This window comes from Pyrus communis, chromosome 2 (assembly GCF_041283825.1).
Source record: "Pyrus communis isolate YQ-2024b chromosome 2, ASM4128382v1, whole genome shotgun sequence".
Classification (NCBI taxonomy): Eukaryota; Viridiplantae; Streptophyta; class Magnoliopsida; order Rosales; family Rosaceae; genus Pyrus; species Pyrus communis.
In genome coordinates, this window is record NC_142566.1 from 1,940,889 (window position 1) to 1,955,714 (window position 14,826).

The 14,826-nt window shown below is 38.9% G+C and overlaps 2 pseudogenes across 1 annotated transcript; one reads left to right on the plus strand and one right to left on the minus strand.

Annotated features, from left to right (window-relative positions):
• Nucleotides 1-134: 134 nt before the first annotated feature.
• Nucleotides 135-6,083, plus strand: LOC137748397 (uncharacterized; annotated as a pseudogene). The gene is made up of 7 exons (XR_015953748.1): nucleotides 135-672; nucleotides 959-1,777; nucleotides 1,894-2,157; nucleotides 2,583-2,769; nucleotides 2,864-4,018; nucleotides 4,464-4,793; nucleotides 5,297-6,083. The product of XR_015953748.1 is annotated as an uncharacterized LOC137748397 (transcript).
• A 552-nt stretch (nucleotides 6,084-6,635) lies between these two features.
• On the minus strand, nucleotides 6,636-9,731 carry LOC137748066 (putative disease resistance protein At3g14460; annotated as a pseudogene).
• Between the last annotated feature and the right edge of the window lie 5,095 nt (nucleotides 9,732-14,826).

The window sequence follows — 14,826 nt, forward strand, 5'->3', positions numbered from 1 at the left end:
TGAGTTGATATAATCACCTCATTTCAAATTTTCGTAATTTCCATAAAAGCAATCAATATGTCTACTAACAATTTCACATATTCGATATTTTAAACAAATACATGTAATGCAAATATTGTTGGCAGATTATTATTATTATTTTTTGATGAATATTGAGAAGTTGGAACCGACTCTGAAAACAGAGCCAAGATTCAAAAACGAATTTTCCCCAAAAACCTCAGCTCTTCGTAAAACCCCATCCCAAAGCCCTAATTTGGGTTCCGGACAAGGGAGCGAGTGCCAATGCCCAAGGTGTACGGAACAGGGCCGTACGATTTCAAGCGCCACCATGTCGCCGAGTACCCGGTCGAGGCCAAGCCCGGTTCGGCGCTTCCTAGCTCGATAACGCTGTTGGATATTCAGCGGGACCGGCTCACGATGATTGCCGCCGATAATTGGTCCAAAACCGTTGACGCCTCGCAGCCCAAGAAGCCCTTCGACCCGGAGCTAGTGAAGGAGATTTATCGGACGGAGTTGTCAGTTGGAGAGGGTCAGAGAAGGGCCGTCCCGTCACAGAGGGTAATGATTTTGGAGGTCGGTCAGTACTTGGAGAACTATCTGTGGCCAAATTTCGACCCCGAAACCGCAACCTTCGAGCACGTTATGTCCATGATTCTCATTGTCAATGAGAAGGTATTGTGTATTCGAATTGTAATTTGATGTTTCTGTTCTGAATTAGGGTATCTTGGGTTGCTAAAATATTGTTGGGCTAGAAACTAATCCCAGTAGTTATTTTTTGGGGTTAGATAGTGGAACGATTCTTTCAATTTTCTGGTAGTCAGTCCCCAAAAGTTGGTCCTGAACTTTGAAATTATTGGTATGTAGCATTTATGAACTGGTTTAATGGTTCTGCATTTCTTGCTTATATTGCAATTAACAATTATGATTGAACTTGTGTATCCCAACTTTGGACTTGCAGTTTCGAGAGAATGTGGCAGCTTGGACGTGCTTTTATGACCGGAAAGATGTGTTCAAAGGATTCCTTGAGAGGCTTCTTCAGCTTAAATCAGTTTGTGCTCATTTTATCGGATTACCATATTTCCTCATGCAGTTTCATGGTTGGTCAAGGATGGCAGTGCCGATCAAAGAGTTTAAGATCAGTGAGGTAAAACAGCCAAATATTGGAGAAGTCAAGCCAGCTGCTGTGACAGCAGAAGTTACTTTTAGCATTTCTAGTTATAGAGGACAAATGAGATCAGAATGGAATGCTCTTAAAGAGCATGATGTCCTGTTTTTACTTTCTATTCACCCATCCTTTGAGCCTCTAAGTACAGAAGAGGATGGCAAGGCGAGTGTGCCACAGAGGCTTGGTCTTCAATATGTACGGGGTTGTGAAATCATTGAGATTCGTGATGAAGAGGGAACTCTAATGAACGATTTTACTGGAAGAATTAAACATGATGAGTGGAAGCCTCCAAAAGGAGAACTGAGAACTGTGACTGTTGCTTTAGATACAGCACAATACCACATGGACGTCAGCAACATTGCCGCAAAAGGCGCAGAAGATGTTTATGGGACATTCAATATACTGATGAGGAGAAAGCCTAAGGAAAATAACTTTAGAGATCTTATGTATGAATATTGTATTGTTCCTGACTGGTTGCACAACATTTTTCTGGGGTATGGTAATCCTTCTGCCGCACAATGGACTAATATGCCAGATCTTTTGGAAACTGTAGATTTTAAAGATACTTTCCTGGATGCAGACCATTTGAAAGAATGTTTTCCAGATGATCAGGTTTGCCTATATAATGTCTTTATTACTGATGTCTGGAACTTTTTGTTTGTCTGTTTGTTAGCATCTTGGAGGGTGATCTGACTGATGACTTTCTTGTTTACATGTTCATTGTTTAGGTTTGTTTTACTAGTCCAGATGGCACAGAAAACTTGAATCCAAGTCCCCCTTTTCGAATAAAGCTTCCCAAGACGATCAGAAGCAGCACCAATGCTCTTCCAGGGAATAAGAAATCTATTATTGTTTCTATGAGTCATGTCCCCATGGAGAATTCCGATGATAAGAAAGAAAAAATTGTTGTTGAAGCATACACACCTCCTGACTCAGGTCCGTATCCCCAAGATCAACCAAGGAAGAACACCGTTAAATTTACACCCACTCAGGTAGTTATTCCTTCATTTGCCTCATTTGCCTGTTTGTGAGATGTGATTTTTTTGCTTATGTATTGTGAGGCTAAATTTTTATAATCATGTACAGTGTTTTCTTTTATTGCAATATACCAACTTGTAAAATTGACATAAGACCCTTGGATGAATTAGAAACCAATAATAAGAAACTATGTTATTAAGGTATAGGTGATTAAGCTTCTCTACAGTTTTTAGTGATTCTCTATAAATCATGTAATAGTACCATATTAGTAATACAAAATAGGAATTTGTAGGTTGTTCTACTTTTAGATATTTTAAACATCTTTTAGTTACTTGTGAAGTTATGATGGATAGTTAAAGTAACAAACTTTGAATTAGGAATCATCGTTTGTGCCATTTAGACTCTGTTTTAATAATTTCTAATCGTCCTTCTTGTGTAGGTTGGAGCAATCATCTCAGGTATTCAGCCAGGACTAACAATGGTCGTGGGTCCACCTGGTACTGGAAAAACTGATACAGCTGTCCAAATTCTGAACGTTCTCTATCATAATTGTCCGTCTCAGAGAACATTGATAATTACTCATTCGTACCAGGCTCTAAATGACTTTTTCTGAGAAGATTATGCAGGTTCAGTTTTCTATCGGTTAGGGTGTTCAATCCTGCTTATAGCTATTTTCTATGTTGTCATAATTTTTTAATATTTCCCTGTATGCGATTTTAGAGGGATGTTCCTGCACGCTATCTTCTTCGACTTGGGCAAGGAGAGCAAGAGCTAGCAACTGATCAGGACTTCAGCCGACAAGGCCGTGTCAATGCCATGCTTGTGCGGCACTTAGAGTTGCTAAGTGAAGTGGAGAGGCTGCCTAGATCACTCAAGTTGCCTGAGGATGTAGGTTATACATGTGAAACTGCTGGGTACTTTTGGTTGCTTCATGTATACTCGCATTGGGAGCAATTCCTCGCTGCTTGTAAGGAGAATAAAGATAAAATATCATTTGTCAAAGATCGTTTTCCCTTCAAGGAGTTCTTCTCCAACACACCGAAACCAGTCTTTACTGGTGAGTCATTTGAGAAAGATATGTGGGCAGCTAAGGGTTGCTTCCGTCATCTGAAGACCATGTTTCAAGAGCTTGAAGAGTGTAGGGCATTTGAGTTACTGAAGTCTACTGCTAATCGTGCAAATTACCTGATGACCAAGCAGGCAAAGATAGTTGCCATGACATGCACTCATGCAGCTCTAAAGAGAAAGGACTTCCTTGAGTTAGGTTTCAAGTATGACAACTTGCTCATGGAAGAAAGTGCTCAAATTTTGGAGATTGAAACTTTCATACCAATGTTGCTCCAGAGGCAGGAAGATGGTTATGCTCGGCTTAAATGCTGCATCCTGATTGGTGATCATCACCAGTTGCCTCCTGTTGTTAAGAATATAGCATTCCAAAAATACAGCCACATGGATCAGAGTCTCTTTACGAGGTTTGTCCGTTTGGGCATTCCTTATATTGAACTCAATGCCCAGGGTAGAGCCAGGCCAAGTATAGCCAAACTGTACAACTGGAGGAACAGAGATCTGGGTGACCTTCCATATGTAAAGGAGGGTGCCATATTCCATAGAGCAAATTCTGGATTCTCCTATGAATATCAGTTGGTGGATGTGCCAGATTACCATGGCAGAGGTGAGTCTACACCTTCACCTTATTTCTTCCAAAATGTGGGGGAAGCAGAATATGTGGTCAGTGTCTATATCTATATGCGTCTACTTGGGTACCCTGCAAGCAAAATCTCCATATTGACCACTTACAATGGCCAGAAGCTTTTAATCCGCGATGTTATCAACAGACGATGTGCTCCTTATGACTTCGTAGGCCTTCCCAGCAAGGTAAGAATAAGATCACCACTATACTTCACAATTTGCAGATGTCTCTGACCTTTAAAATGGGTTAGAATACGAATGTATCAAAGTAAACATCAGGCACACTAATGAAATACAAACGTAATAGATGTTAAACAAATAAGAATCGAACAGTCCATTTGTGAAATCTAAAGGCCTGTCAGCAAGTTGGTGTCTCTGTAGGCTAGTTTAGTTCTTGTTAATCCCTCAGAAAAAATGACCAGGAACCTGGAAGGTGTCTTTATACAGTATTGTTAAGGCATTTTGGGCTCTCTGACAGTTCTCTGTCAGAGATAAGTTTCATTCATCCTTACCCATTAGCTCTGCTGACATTACAATTTAACGCTTTGTGATTGCTTTAGTAAACTACTGTCTCTGTTGACCTTTGTGATCCCATTGGTAAAATAACGTTTTTATTGTGCACTGTTATCAGGTTACAACAGTTGATAAATTTCAAGGTCAGCAAAATGATTTTATACTGCTATCTCTTGTGCGTACTCGCATTGTGGGTCACCTTCGTGATGTTAGAAGATTGATTGTTGCAATGTCTCGTGCCCGACTGGGTCTTTATGTGTTTTGCCGTCGTTCTTTGTTTGAGCAATGCTATGAACTTCAGCCTACATTTCAACGTCTACTTGACCACCTTGCTCTTAATTTGAACGAGATTACATCAAACACTGAGCGTCACGTTGAAGAAACTGGTCCTATTCATCTTGTCAGCAGTGTTGATGAGATGATTGGTATCTACCAGCAGCTTTATGAGGTATGCTTTCCTGTCGTGCATTCAATTTTCCTTCTAGTCATATTTTGATTTAAGGAGTTAGATGGTGAGCGTGTAAAAATATCTTGAGCAGTGGAGTGCCCCTTGGATCTGCATAAGTGTATCATCCATAACTATGAATTTCCGATCCCATGCAATTAAAATCAAGTTTCTACAGTACAAACCTCAATTTGACTGAGTTGGTCTCCTAATAGGAGAATACTAGTGAGATCTAAAGGTTTCTAAGCCTTCACTTTCATGTGTATTCATTATTCTGGGGGGTCATCTTCCTATATCTGATGCCCTTAAATTACTTACCCTCCACAATTTAAAATATATTTATTTAAACGTTTCTAAGCCTTCAATTTTGTATGTAGTCATTATAATTTTAAATTTTAACAAATTAACTGCCATAACCATGCTATTTCTGATTTGTGTAACCATGTTATTTCTGATTTGTGTTCAGCAGATTTAACCCAAAAAGGAATTTTGTTATTTTTTGTCAGGTAAAGTTCCATCTGTACATGCCTTATTCAGGTCGAGTAGATGAAATCCTTCCGATGGATACAGATGGGCACCATCCCATGAATACAGATATGGCTTTAACTTCTGATGGGGCACCAACAGATGATGGCCAGCATGGAAGCAATATGGAAGAAGACACTAAAGGCGATGTTGCCACCAATGGGCAGATCACGGAATCATCATTTGAAAACCAGTCAAATGGGGAGACAGATGCTAAAGCTAGCTTGAATGACATAAATATGCCACCTGTAAGCAATTCTGATGAAACAGAAACGGAAGAGTAGTGCTCAGCAGTAGTTCGATTTGGATTTTCTTTTTGTGTAATTTTCAAATCTGCTAGTATACTCGAGGCAAGTGCAGTCTCTTTCGTTGTAAGGATGCCACTCACGAAGCCGCAATACTACTCAGATTATGCAGCTTTGGTAGCCAGTAAGCCTGCAAGTGATGACTGTAGCTTGTGAGCCAGTGGATGGTTAATGCCTAATCTTTTATACGCCAAAGGCCGCACTTGCGCTGTGCGAGGTTGGTGCTTGTCGGACAGAGAAGTACATCCTGAGATTTGAGAATTCATTTTAGAGCATGTTTTCTGTACAGTGCGAAATGTATGCCGAAACCTATTGGAAGTTTTTGGCTGACCCTTTTTGAAGTAGGTGAAATCCTTCTGTAGCAAACGTCACACCTGTAACCTCGATCAACTTACGATCTATTAGCATGCAAATGAATTAAGATGTAATGTTACGAGATGAACGTCATTAGTTGCTTGATTAACGGTTTGTGTTTTAGTCGCTTGATTACAGGTTGCATTTTCCGGCGGCTGATTTCAGTCATGCCGGTGCCATATGTTCGTTATGGATAAAAAATTCTGTGATGCAATAATTTGGACCACAAACCAAACGCAGGAAACATAAGCCGAAGCACAAACGAAAATATAGAGACACCATACATTCGACATGGTTCACTCCGGACTGGGTTATGTCAACCCAGTTCTACCAAATGGAAGTACGTAGCTGTTCCTATAAGCGGACAGTCGTTGTATGTGTTAAGTTGCGTGAGTGAAAGGGGCAGACGCTTTGGAATGGATGCTAGCTTTGGACGGCGGAAGAGTGGTATATCTCGAATCATCGGATGTGCGTCTTATATCGTTTTTCGTAATGTTGAAATGTTTCTGGATGCAATGTATCTTCAAAATTCAAAACAATTACTTACTAGAAAAATCATATGAATCTGAAAGAAGTATGAAATATCGACTTGCTGATAATGAAGCTAGCGGTGATTTGTAGTCCAGGAAAGAGGCATTTGACAAACTGACTGTGATTTGACTCATATATGTGATGATGAGCCTGATGATGACGATGCATTACCACCTTGATCATTCGCTCTCTCGAAATGGTGAAGGCCAACAAACTCATGCGTCCAGTTGAATGTGGGCTGAGAAAGTAGATGAATGATCATGAGACAAAGAACGACATGCAACGGATCTGCAAAGGTGAACACTTTGAATATCAAACATTTCGAGCAAACTTGGATGCAGGAAGTAGCTGGACTGCAATGTTTGCGCAGATGAAACCTTATTAGTTTGAACCGCTCCTCTAATCGCCCAGTTTTGCGCTTCTCTGCACTCTTGCGTCCCACAACCAAAGCTTTCAGTCTTTCTTCTAGCTTCCTACAGCAGCTCCTGGCTAGCGTGAGGTCAACTTTTAGCCACAATGTCAAGACTTCCTTTTCTTTGTAAATGTTCTTTGAATTTTGTCGAAGGTGGTTTTCTGAAAAAATGTTACTTGTATGAGAAAAAAAACATGTAGACATGGGCAACCTGTAATTGAATAAGTAATGCAAAACTAAATAATCATCTGGTGCATCAATATTCAATACTGAATCAGTTCGAATTTACAATATTCTTCATGAACTTAGTAGACTTTGTTATGACCAGCAGACGGAATTTTTTACTTTTTATTCCAAAAACGATACATTTTAAAAGACAGCTTATATACTTGGGGACGTCAGACCATCTATGAGTACCAGGATTTCACATTGCAAATTGAGTTTACAATTATAGGAAACAAATAGAGGTTTAGCTGTTCTCTGAATCTGGAAGTACCTGGAAGGTGATCTTGCGTTGTTCCAGTCTCCAATATGCATGAAAGGGATGAGGGCTATGGAGGGCCAGTATCGCTCTTTAATACCTGGTTTGCATCTCTCTTCTAGCATTGGAGATCCGTCGACACTAAGCTGCGTAACAGATAGGGGCAGGCCCTCCTTCTCCATGGATGGTAGCTTAGGACATCCCCATATGTCAAGACGCACAAGAGAGGTCAGTAATTGAATGCCAGCGCCGAGTTTCATGAGATTTGGCAAGTTTGAGATGTGGAGTTCAATGAGAGAATTGGGGAGCAGCATCTCCGGGAATTTCTCTAGTGGAAAGGACACCGCATCTGGATCTTCACCATCATCGGACAACACTCTAAGAGAGGTAAGTCTATGCAACCACCACTCCAAGAGTAGCTTACAACTCTTGAGATTATGAATATGAAGTGATATTAGGTTGGGGGGAAAACCCTCTTCTAGAGAGGATGCGAAACTTTCAGAGTAAAAAATTATCAATGACCGCAGAGAGACGAGGTTGTGCATGCCTTTGGGTACGGCTTCCAATTTATTGCAGAGGCCAATCACGATCTCTTTCAAGTTAGAGGTTGGAAAGCCACCTCTTGCCACAGAAACAAGATTTCCACATTCTCGAATCCATAACCTTTGAAGATTAGTAAGGTGGCACAAGCCATCTGGTAAGGATTTAAGATTTGAGCAACCCTTGAGATTAATATCTTCAAGATAAGTGTTATCGTTGAATGTATTACCTATTGATCACTCCAGTTGTTTACTTCCACTTATGAGAAGTTGTTTAAGAGACCTAGGCAGATGGCCTCTGAACGATAAGGATGCCACCGATGGACAATTAATCATGACCAAGTCCTGAAGACAAGATGTCTCCTCATGCATAAATGAAGAAGAAAATGAGGAACCTTCTACCTCTTCGTCCTCGATTAATGATTTCAAATTTTTGCAGCTGGTTATTGATATTCTTCTTAGCTTCGGGGTTAATTGGTGTCTTGCAAAATGTACAAAAGAACTACACTGCCCAACTGATATATTTGTAAGCGAAGGTGGAAAACCAAGCTCTGGGAAAGAAATTACACTTGGACAGTCATACATGTGAAGCTGTTGAAGAGACGTCAGATCATGAACAAACTGAGAGTGTGACGTGCCACGAATAATCAACTTGTGAAGAGAAGTCAGGTATTGCTGTACTATTTTCTCATTTTCCCATGAAGATGTCAGTTCCTCACAATCTCCAATGTCCGGAGATTTCACATTTGCTAATCCTCTCAGGAATCCCCTTGTTTGGAGCTTGAACTCGAAAATGCCAGAGAGCTCAATGGCCTTTAGTAACTCAAACTCACACTCACTTCTATGCACCACCTCTTTGCAACCTCGGATGCTTAATTAGCAAAGTTTTTGATAACTGGCAATTGAAACCACCAATTGCTCACATCCATAAATCACAAGCTTTGATAATAAATCAAGGTTCTCAGGTAAACTACCTTCCAATTTGGGGCAGCTGGAGATGGAAAGCATTTTCAAGCAAGGGAATGCTTTAGTTTGATCACGCTTGCAAGGAGACCATTCTTTCCAATTAAGCATAACTGAAAAGGTAAGGCTGTCCAATAGTGGAAAAGGCAAGTTACCCTCTCCATAGAACTCAATTCCCACATTCTCCACTGCGGACATTCCACTTATAAATAGCTCTTTCAGAGACGGCAATTGTCCAAGTGGTGGCAAGAATTGACACTCATTACAACCTTCTAACCTCACAAGAACCATGTTGGTGAACAGAGGATCCCCCACCCATAGTGGAAATTTCAAACCGCCATAACGCGTGATGGTGAGCACTTGAAGGTTTTGATGAGGTCGTAGACTGTCAAGAACATCTACTTTCATGTCCTTTTTGTCACTCCATTCCAGTACAAGTTCATCAAGCCCGTCCTTATTAACAAACTTGGCTTTCATTGCATCTTGAACATCAAGCACATTCTCCAATCTTGAGAGATGTAATGGCCCTCGAAGTTGCAATAAGCCCCCGATCTCGCTTATTCCCAACCCACTCTCTTTGCCCACCACAAATGTTTGTAGTGTTTGCAGATTAGTCAAACGACCTAGTTCTGTAGGCATTTCTTCCAGTGCAGGCACATTTGAATTGTTCAGATGACGCAAACTGCTTAGATTCCTTAAGTTTGTAAGTAGAGCCTTCAAACGAGAACAATGATCCAAAATCAGTGTTTGTAAGTTGTAAAGAGTGCTTACTGATTCAGGTAAACTTGTCATCTCTGTGTGAGAAGGATCAAGGTACCGTAGGTATTCCATTTTTGGCAACAAATCAAGAGTAACCTTACACGTCAAAAAGTTAAACCTGTTGTGAATAATGTGAATGGCCCATATGAATAATTTGTTACTATTTATGCACAGTATTTTCATTATTTATTTGTGGAAAATTTGTAAAGTGAATAGTGTTTTATTTGCTTATCAAATGGATGAGAGATGAAGAAGAGGTTCACGGAATAGATTGTGAAAGAAGAAAGAGGAAGAGAGAAAAGAGAGGAAGAGGAGAGGAGATAATAGAGAGAATTACTTTTGTATTCCTATTATTCTAATTTATAATGGAAGCACCACTGCTACCTCAAAGACGTACTCCAGTCACACTAACTGTAAAGGAATCTCGTAAATTTTGTGTCTTGTTTTATTTATTCCACTACACACACCATCGATTTTACAACACGTTATCAGTATGAGAAGCTCTCATGTCAGTGGAAAGCATAACGCCATAAATTCGGACAAACAAAGGTACAACAAAACAAGCAAAGGTATGTCCATTTTTTCGTCTCTCCCACCGCACCAGAAGTGCCCTACCGAATTCCAGTGAGAATTGAAATTTACAACGACCTATAGTCGTCACGAGATAAGAAAACTCGTACCTGACAACTGGTTTCCAGAGATCCAGAAGAATCTCATCAGACTTGGAAACCTAGATCGCGTCATTTTCGACGGATCTCAAGAACTCCTATGAATACTCGGTTGTCTGAGATGGTGATGGTAGGACTGACTCCACATAGGCCTCCCTCTCTTGTACCTCCATCAACCCCGCTGTCATCTATGTTCCTGTATAGAGGTTCTTGCTTCGTGATGCCATGTTCTCTGGGCCATGCAAGAAAATTGAAAAAAAAAACACGGCGAGGGGAAATGGTATTCCTTATCTGGCCTCTCCCATGGAAAAAGTAATAATCTATGGGTTTTTGAAGAAAGAAAAATGGGCAAAAACAATGGAATGATGCATCAACACATTTTGAAAAAGTATAAGACAAAATAATAAAATAAAAGGAAAAATAATGGTGCATCAGGCACCATGTGGAAACCAAGGAAGAAAACAAATAAATAAAAAAATAAAAGGCAAAAGATTTTGGAATGATAGCTATGAATGAATAAGAAGAAATAATAAAACAAAAAGGGGATATAAAGGTTGTTGTGAGGGCAACAAATTTCGAACACATCCGTAAGTGGAATTGTCAAACTTCACCAACCACAACATTACAAGCTTTTTACTGCAATTTATTTATGTGAATGGTGTTGGTTTAAAATCCTTTCACAAGTTCTATTTACTTTAAAACAATTTATTTATCATGGACGGTTTTACCGCCTATTGCTTTAAGTTTTGATTTATGTGAATGGTGCTGAATTAAAGCCCTTGTTCTAAGCTTTATTTACTTAAATGCAATTTATTTACTATGACTGGAATTACTGCCTATTGTTTTAATTTATTTATTGTATTTATCTTTTATTACGATGAGTATATATAGGACCTGAAGTTCCTTGATTAGATTAGAACCTGCAGTTTCTTGATCCTCATCATATAAAAATAATTGGACCTGAAGTCCCATTATGCAAAAAGATCGGGCATGAAGTCCCTAGATCCTCAAGATCAAGACATGAAGTTCCTTGATGAGTACCTTAAGTTTGAACAGCCAAAGTGCCATAACTTAATTGCAATAAAAGCCATAAGAGTCTCAGTCTACAGACTATTAAATAAGGACCAGAAGTTCCTTATGTCCATACTCAAAATGGTTTAGCAGAAGTATTTATTAAGCAGATGAAATTGATTACCCGCGCTCTACTAATGAAAATGAAATTGTCAATTTTCTACATGGGGACATGTCATTTTACATGATGCAATATTAATTCGGTTAAGACCTGTTGCCAACCATCAACACTTTTCAGTACAACTCGTGTTTGGGCACAAGCCAAACATTACACATTTACGAGTTTTTGGTTGTGTTATACATGTGCCTGTTGTGCTCCCACAACATACTAAAATAAGGCATCAATACAAACTGAGAATTTATGTTAGATTTGATTCATCGTCTATCATTCAACATTTTGGAACTCTTGACTGGGGATATGTTTACCGCGTGGTTTGCGGATTATCATTTTGATAAGACAATTTTCCCGTCATTAGGGGGAGAAAATAACTTCGTTCCTGAAGAACGATGAGCAAATATCATTCCAGAAGAATGATGAGAAAATACTGTTCCAGAAGAACAAAGAGAATTTGTCTTATTTTGATTTACTAATCGATCAATGAGAAAATGAAGTAAGAATAATTGAATGATGCAAATAAAGTGATGAAATCACATATATTTGCTGCAAATGTGCCTACAAGAATTGATGTCCCTGCTAGACAATATAATGAGGTAGTAAACGATTTATCTGTTGCACGCCTGAAGCATGGCAGACTCTCAGATTCAAAATGTTCAGTCATTCGAAAGAAGAATAATATGGCACTATTGAACTTTTGCATTCCCGAAGTATAACTATTACATGCCTGAAGCATAACAATCACCACATGGATATACGTCCCAAAAAGGACACCGCGGACATGGGAATGTTGATGTCTCATGCATGAAGCATGATAGACTTATAGGTTCCAATGACTCAAATCCCGGAAGTGGAGATTACAATCCAAGTTCTATAACACTCAAGAGGAGATTGTGATCTGCATTCTCTAAATTATGACCATCCTGGAAGAGATAGTGTAATGCCCTTGAAGAGGCAATGGATATTAAAAAAAAAGAAATGAAAAGTTTTTATGCATGCGCATGCACTTGAGAATATGAGATCAAGAACTGATGATAACCAATGGTAATTTTGGTTTCTACAAGTAGCTACTAAATTCATCAATGAGCTATGTTGATATTGAGTCCCATTCTTTTTCTGTCAACAAAATTATTGGCCAAAATGGAGAAAGGCAATTCCATTACAATTTTGTAAGAACGTGGAAAAATAGATCTATATACTTGAATACAATACAAATAGCCAAAGGATGTTGAACCAAGAAGGTTTCATATGGGCATTTGTAATACAGTGAAATACACTCACATGATATGACACAAGGTTATAAACAAGTTCATATGAATGGAGAATTATATACGAAAGGTTATGAGTTGCCCACATCATATCTCCATAAGTAAATCCCTCAAATATATATGGAAGCAAATTGCTCTGTATAAATTCCAAAGAAAAATATGTCGTGAAGTATAGAAAATCTCTGAAGGATTCAAATTGCTTGAAGTAAGCCCTGGAAGGGTGAAGCATAAAATATGTACTTAATACCAATGGATGGTATAATTTGCCTTAGTGAGTACTTTCATTATGATATTGTTGCAACATACTAAAATCTCATGCAAGAGTTGATGATATTAAATTGAAACTCTTGAAGAGTCAAGAAAGATTATAAAGTGTTGAAAGAAATATTGTCTCGAACTATAGATCGAACAATATGCCAACACGAATCTTATCCCTGATGTTTATGATATTAAAGAATCATATGGATTGAAGATTATGAGTTGAATACTCAAATGATTTAGACACTAAGAATGATCATTTATCTTCGTGAGGGTAAAGATAAATTGAAATTTGGTCCAGAAGTACCACATCTTAGTGAAATATATGCTTTATTGTATTTGGCACAATACATTGAATGAAATAAAGCTTATATATTGATATCTCCGAGAAATTACATATATAATCATACATATGAGTTAAAACAAACAAACAAGATGAAGCATTCACAAAGGTTGCTCATGTGAAGCCTTAGTACTCGGCAATACCCCAGAAGGGGAAGGCACTGGAGATTGCTCATGTGACACTCCAGTACTTAGAAAAACACCAAAAGGGGAAGGCATCAGTTGCCTTCGGAATCTAGCAACGAACCTCTGGTGATCACTTTGAATCTGACTTTCGAATTCTTGTAGCTGGTCGAGCTTTCTTTTCATGCTCGTAGAGTAATTATTTGCAAGCACGTGTAACATTCTATTCTCATGCTTGAGGCCTCTGATTTCTTGTTTAAGACTTGCCACCTCAGCCATCAATGATTCAACTTAGTGAGTTCGAGCAAGTAGGCGTTGGCCCATATTGGATATAGAGCCTGCACATTAAACACTGAGAGCCAAAGAGTCTTGAACGGCTGACTCATTAGACCGTTTTGAAAGGATTCTGTTATCCTTTGAAGTGAGAAGATTCCTAGCTACCACAGTAGCGGTTATGTTATTCTTCATTATAGAGTCTCCAACCGTAAGAGGACCATTAAAAGATAAGAAGGATGAGCGCCATATATTATCCTGACGCTGCTATTCTGTATCACTCCTAAGACTCAAATCTAAGCAAATGTTAGATGGGCAAACCATTTTCAGAAATGATGAAGGAAAAATGAGGTCAAATAAAATCTCAGAAGTGCAAGAAAGGGAAAATTTCTACAGGCAACAACTTTATGAGTATACTCTTGAACACAATTGATGTCTCTATAAAAGAAAAGGCAACAGAGCCATTTGTTCAGAGATCGAAGAGGCACAGCTCTCCGAATTTCAAAAGCCAGATTTTCCTGAATAAAGTTCGTTAGCATTTTTTAGACGCAATCTCAGCTTTTTCGAATATCATATGCAACTTTGTCAAGGATCTCTGACAAAGTTGAAAACGCGTAAATTTTACTGTTCTAATTACACTACACTTGCTGACAAGAGTAAAGGCACATCACCACTACTTGCTATTGAAAAATCTCTATATATGTCGACCTTCGTTCACCATAACAAGGCAGACTTACAAGAATACCTAACTCTTCCTCATCTTCGACAATGCATCTTTAACAAAGCATCTCTAAATACTCAGTTTTCTTCCTCTCCGAGAATACCTCTTCAAAACCAGTCACACTAGAGCAAGATTATCTCATATCATCAAGGACGAGAGCAAGAGTATCTCATATCATGTAATCTCCTTGTCCTTTCCTTTGTCCTTGTTCTTACCTGCAAAAATAAGGATAAAGAAAGTAATATGTCGGAACCTCCACTCAAACTTCCAGTAAGGAACCGACTGCTTGGAACATTTCCTGATTGCTTACCTAGAATTGCTCTCGAGT